The sequence below is a fragment of the Phyllobates terribilis genome, unplaced genomic scaffold (genome assembly GCF_046119375.1).
Source record: "Phyllobates terribilis strain yellow unplaced genomic scaffold, ASM4611937v1 Scaffold_83__1_contigs__length_6671269, whole genome shotgun sequence".
NCBI lineage: Eukaryota > Metazoa > Chordata > Amphibia > Anura > Dendrobatidae > Phyllobates > Phyllobates terribilis.
In genome coordinates, this window is record NW_027362843.1 from 2925261 (window position 1) to 2932363 (window position 7103).

Consider the following 7103-nt stretch of genomic DNA (forward strand, 5'->3'; position numbering starts at 1 on the left):
CTATGCTTTATTAAATTGTATTTATGTTGTTTTAACCTATGCTTAATTAAATTGAATTTTTGTTGTTTTATCCTATGCTTTATTAAATTGTATTTATGTTGTTTTATCCTATGCTTTATTAAATTGTATTTATGTTGTTTTATCCTATGCTTTATTAAATTTGTATTTATGTTGTTTTATCCTATGCTTTATTAAATTTTATTTATGTTGTTTTTTCCTATGCTTTATTAAATTGTATTTATGTTGTTTTATCCTATGCTTTATTAAATTGTATTTATGTTGTTTTAACCTATGCTTTATTAAATTGTATTTATGTTGTTTTATCCTATGCTTTATTAAATTGTATTTATGTTATTTTGACCTATGCTTTACTAAATTGTATTTATGTTGTTGTATCCTATGCTTTATTAAATTGTATTTATGTTGTTTTATCCTGTGCTTTATTAAATTGTATTTATGTGGTTTTATCCTATGCTTTATTAAATTGTATTTATGTTGTTTTAACCTATGCTTTATTAAATTGTATTTATGTTGTTTTGTCCTATGCTTTATTAAATTGTATTTATGTTGTTTTAACCTATGCTTTATTAAATTGTATTTATGTTGTTTTATCCTATGCTTTATTAAATTGTATTCATGTTGTTTTATCCTATGCTTTATTAAATTGTATTTATGTTGTTTTATCCTATGCTTTATTAACTTGTATTTATGTTGTTTTAACCTATGCTTTATTGAATTGTATTTATGTTGTTTTGTCCTATGCTTTATTAAATTGTATTTATGTTGTTTTAACCTATGCTTAATTAAATTGCATTTATGTTGTTTTATCCTATGCTTTATTAAATTGAATTTATGTTGTTTTATCCTATGCTTTATTAAATGTTATTTATGTTGTTTTATCCTATGCTTTATTAAATTGTATTTATGTTGTTTTATCCTATGCTTTATTAAATTGTATTTATGTTATTTTGACCTATGCTTTACTAAATTGTATTTATGTTGTTGTATCCTTTGCTTTATTAAATTGTATCTATGTTGTTTTATCCTGTGCTTTATTAAATTGTATTTATGTGGTTTTATCCTATGCTTTATTAAATAGTGTTTATGTTGTTTAATCCTATGCTTTATTAAATTGTATTTATGTTTTTTTATCCTATGATTTATTAAATTGTATTTATGTTGTTTTATCCTATGCTTTATTAAATTGTATTTATGTTGTTTTATCCTATGCTTTATAAATTGTATTTATGTTGTTTTATCCTATGCTCTATTAAATTGTATTTATGTTGTTTTATCCTATGCTTTATTAAATTGTATTCATGTTGTTTTATCTTATGCTTTATTAAATTGTATTTATGTTGTTTTATCCTATGCTTTATTAAATTGAATTTATGTTGTTTTATCCTATGCTTTATTATATTGTATTTAATTTGTTTTATCCTATGCTTTATTAAATTGTATTTATGTAGTTTTAGCCTATGCTTTATTAAATTGTATTTATGTTGTTTTATCCTATGCTTTATTAAATTGTATTAATGTTGTTTTATCCTATGCTTTATTAAATTGTATTTATGTTGTTTTATCCTATGCTTTATAAATTGTATTTATGTTGTTTTATCCTATGCTTTATTAAATTGTATTTATGTTGTTTTGTCCTATGCTTTATTAAATTGTATTTATGTTATTTTAACCTATGCTTTATTAAATTGTATTAATGTTGTTTTATCCTATGCTTTATTAAAATGTATTTATGTAGTTTTATCCTATGCTTTCTTAAATGGTATTTATGTTGTTTTAACCTATGCTTTATTAAATTGTATTCATGTTGTTTTATCTTATGCTTTACTAAATTATATTCATGTTGTTTTAACCTATGCTTTATTAAATTGTATTTATGTTGTTTATCCTATGTTTCATTAAATTGTATTTATGTTGTTTTATCCTATGCTTTATTAAATTGTATTTATGTTGTTTTGTCCTATGCTTTATTAAATTGTATTTCTGTGGTTTTATCCTATGCTTTATTAAATTGCATTTATGTTGTTTTAAACTATGCTTTATTAAATTGTATTTATGTTGTTTTGTCCTATGCTTTATTAAATTGTATTTATGTTGTTTTAACCTATGCTTTACTAAATTTTATTTATGTTGTTTTATCCTATGCTTTATTAAATTGTATTTATGTTGTTTTATCCTATGCTTTAGTAAATTGTATTTATGTTGTTTTATCCTATGCTTTATTATATTGTATTTAATTTGTTTTATCCTAAGCTTTATTAAATTGTATTTATGTAGTTTTAGCCTATGCTTTATTAAATTTTATTTATGTTGTTTATCCTATGCTTTATTAAATTGTATTTATGTTGTTTATCCTATGTTTCATTAAATTGTATTTATGTTGTTTTATCCTATGCTTTATTAAATTGTATTTATGTTGTTTTATCCTATGCTTTATTAAATTGTAATTCTGTGGTTTTATCCTATGCTTTATTAAATTGTATTTATGTTGTTTTAAACTATGCTTTATTAAATTGTTTTTATGTTGTTTTATCCTATGCTTTATTAAATTGTAATTCTGTGGTTTTATCCTATGCTTTATTAAATTGTATTTATGTTGTTTTAAACTATGCTTTATTAAATTGTTTTTATGTTGTTTTGTCCTATGCTTTATTAAATTGTATTTATGTTGTTTTATCCTATGCTTTATTAAATTGTATTTATGTTGTTTTATCCTATGCTTTATTAAATTGTATTTATGTTGTTTTATCCTATGCTTTATTAAATTGTATTTATGTTGTTTTATCCTATGCTTTATTAAATTGTATTTATGTTGTTTTATCCTATGCTTTATTAAATTGTATTTATGTTGTTTTATCCTATGCTTTATTAAATTTTATTTATGTTGTTTTATCCTATGCTTTATTAAATTTTATTAATTTTGTTTTATCCTGTGCTTTATTAAATTGTATTTATGTTGTTTTATCCTATGCTTTATTAAATTGAATTTATGGTGTTTTATCCTATGCTTTACTAAATTGTATTTATGTTGTTTTAACCTATGCTTTATTAAATTGTATTTATGTTGTTTTATCCTATGCTTTATTAAATTGTATTCATGTTGTTTTATCTTATGCTTTATTAAATTGTATTTATGTTGATTTATCCTATGCTTTATTAAATTGTATTTATGTTGTTTTAACCTATGCTTAATTAAATTGTATTTATGTTGTTTTATCCTATGCTTTATTAAATTGTATTTATGTTGTTTTATCATATGCTTTATTAAATTGTATTTATGTTGTTTTATCCTATGCTTTATTAAATTGTATTTATGTTGTTTTAACCTATGCTTTATTGAATTGTATTTATGTTGTTTTGTCCTATGCTTTATTAAATTGTATTTATGTTGTTTTAACCTATGCTTAATTAAATTGTATTTTTGTTGTTTTATCCTATGCTTTATTAAATTGTATTTATGTTGTTTTATCCTATGCTTTATTAAATTGTATTTATGTTGTTTTATCCTATGCTTTATTAAATTTTTATTTATGTTGTTTTATCCTATGCTTTATTAAATTTTATTTATGTTGTTTTATCCTATGCTTTATTAAATTGTATTTATGTTGTTTTATCCTATGCTTTATTAAATTGTATTTATGTTGTTTTAACCTATGCTTTATTAAATTGTATTTATGTTGTTTTATCCTATGCTTTATTAAATTGTATTTATGTTATTTTGACCTATGCTTTACTAAATTGTATTTATGTTGTTTTATCCTATGCTTTATTAAATAGTATTTATGTTGTTTAATCCTATGCTTTATTAAATTGTATTTTTTGTTGTTTTATCCTATGATTTATTAAATTGTATTTATGTTGTTTTATCCTATGCTTTATTAAATTGTATTTATGTTGTTTTATCCTATGCTTTATAAATTGTATTTATGTTGTTTTATCCTATGCTCTATTAAATTGTATTTATGTTGTTTTATCCTATGCTTTATTAAATTGTATTCATGTTGTTTTATCTTATGCTTTATTAAATTGTATTTATGTTGTTTTATCCTATGCTTTATTAAATTGAATTTATGTTGTTTTATCCTATGCTTTATTATATTGTATTTAATTTGTTTTATCCTATGCTTTATTAAATTGTATTTATGTAGTTTTAGCCTATGCTTTATTAAATTGTATTTATGTTGTTTTATCCTATGCTTTATTAAATTGTATTTATGTTGTTTTATCCTATGCTTTATAAATTGTATTTATGTTGTTTTATCCTATGCTTTATTAAATTGTATTTATGTTGTTTTATCCTATGCTTTATTAAATTTTATTTATTTTGTTTTATCCTGTGCTTTATTAAATTGTATTTATGTTGTTTTATATTATGCTTTATTAAATTGAATTTATGTTGTTTTATCCTATGCTTTATTAAATTGTATTTATGTTGTTTTAACCTATGCTTTATTAAATTGTATTTATGTTGTTTTATCCTATGCTTTATTAAATTGTATTCATGTTGTTTTATCTTATGCTTTATTAAATTGTATTTATGTTGTTTTATCCTATGCTTTATTAAATTGAATTTATGTTGTTTTATCCTATGCTTTATTATATTGTATTTAATTTGTTTTATCCTATGCTTTATTAAAATTTATTTATGTAGTTTTAGCCTATGCTTTATTAAATTGTATTTATGTTGTTTTATCCTATGCTTTATTAAATTGTATTTATGTTGTTTATCCTATGTTTCATTAAATTGTATTTATGTTGTTTTATCCTCTGCTTTATTAAATTGTATTTATGTTGTTTTGTCCTATGCTTTATTAAATTGTATTTATGTTGTTTTATCCTATGCTTTATTAAATTGTATTTATGTTGTTTTATATTATGCTTTATTAAATTGAATTTATGTTGTTTTATCCTATGCTTTATTAAATTGTATTTATGTTGTTTTAACCTATGCTTTATTAAATTATATTTATGTTGTTTTATTATATGCTTTATTAAATTGTATTCATGTTGTTTTATCTTATGCTTTATTAAATTGTATTTATGTTGTTTTATCCTATGCTTTATTAAATTGAATTTATGTTGTTTTATCCTATGCTTTATTAAATTGTATTTATGTTGTTTTATCCTATGCTTTATTAAATTGTATTTATGTTGTTTTATCCTATGCTTTATTAAATTTTTATTTATGTTGTTTTATCCTATGCTTTATTAAATTTTATTTATGTAGTTTTATCCTATGCTTTATTAAATTGAATTTATGTTGTTTTATCCTATGCTTTATTAAATTGTATTTATGTTGTTTTAGCCTATGCTTTATTAAATTGTATTTATGTTGTTTTATCCTATGCTTTATTAAATTGTATTTATGTTATTTTGACCTATGCTTTACTAAATTGTATTTATGTTGTTTTATCCTGTGCTTTATTAAATTGAATTTATGTTGTTTTAACCTATGCTTTATTAAATTGTATTTATGTTGTTTTATCCTATGCTTTATTAAATTGTATTTATGTTGTTTTATCCTATGCTTTATTAAATTTTATTTATGTTGTTTTATCCTATGCTTTATTAAATTGTATTTATGTTGTTTTATCCTATGCTTTATTAAATTGTATTTATGTTGTTTTAACCTATGCTTTATTAAATTGTATTTATGTTGTTTTATCCTATGCTTTATTAAATTGTATTTATGTTATTTTGACCTATGCTTTACTAAATTGTATTTATGTTGTTTTATCCTGTGCTTTATTAAATTGTATTTATGTTGTTTTAACCTATGCTTTATTAAATTGTATTTATGTTGTTTTATCCTATGCTTTATTAAATTGTATTTATGTTGTTTTATCCTATGCTTTATTAAATTGTATTTATGTTGCTTTAACCTATGCTTTATTAAATTGTATTCATGTTGTTTTATCTTATGCTTTATTAAATTGTATTTATGTTGTTTTATCCTATGCTTTATTAAATTGAATTTATGTTGTTTTATCCTATACTTTATTATATTGTATTTAATTTGTTTTATCCTAAGCTTTATTAAATTGTATTTATGTAGTTTTAGCCTATGCTTTATTAAATTGTATTTATGTTGTTTTATCCTATGCTTTATTAAATCGTATTTATGTTGTTTTAACCTATGCTTTATTAAATTGTATTCATGTTGTTTTATCTTATGCTTTATTAAATTGTGTTTATGTTGTTTTATCCTATGCTTTATTAAATTGAATTTATGTTGTTTTATCCTATGCTTTATTATATTGTATTTAATTTGTTTTATCCTAAGCTTTATTAAATTGTATTTATGTAGTTTTAGCCTATGCTTTATTAAATTGTATTTATGTTGTTTATCCTATGCTTTATTAAATTGTATTTATGTTGTTTATCCTGTGTTTCATTAAATTGTATTTATGTTGTTTTATCCTATGCTTTATTAAATTGTAATTCTGTGGTTTTATCCTATGCTTTATTAAATTGTATTTATGTTGTTTTAAACTATGCTTTATTAAATTGTTTTTATGTTATTTTGTCCTATGCTTTATTAAATTGTATTTATGTTATTTTAACCTATGCTTTATTAAATTTTATTTATGTTGTTTTATCCTATGCTTTATTAAATTGTATTTATGTTGTTTTATCCTATGCTTTATTAAATTTTATTTATGTTGTTTTATCCTATGCTTTATTAAATTGTATTTATGTTGTTTTATCCTATGCTTTATTAAATTGTATTTATGTTGTTTTAACCTATGCTTTATTAAATTGTATTTATGTTGTTTTATCATATGCTTTATTAAATTGTATTTATGTTGTTTTATCCTATGCTTTATTAAATTTTATTTATGTTGTTTTATCCTATGCTTTATTAAATTTTATTTATTTTGTTTTATCCTGTGCTTTATTAAATTGTATTTATGTTGTTTTATATTATGCTTTATTAAATTGAATTTATGTTGTTTTATCCTATGCTTTATTAAATTGTATTTATGTTGTTTTAACCTATGCTTTATTAAATTATATTTATGTTGTATTATCCTATGCTTTATTAAATTGTATTTATGTTATTTTGACCTATGCTTTACTAAATT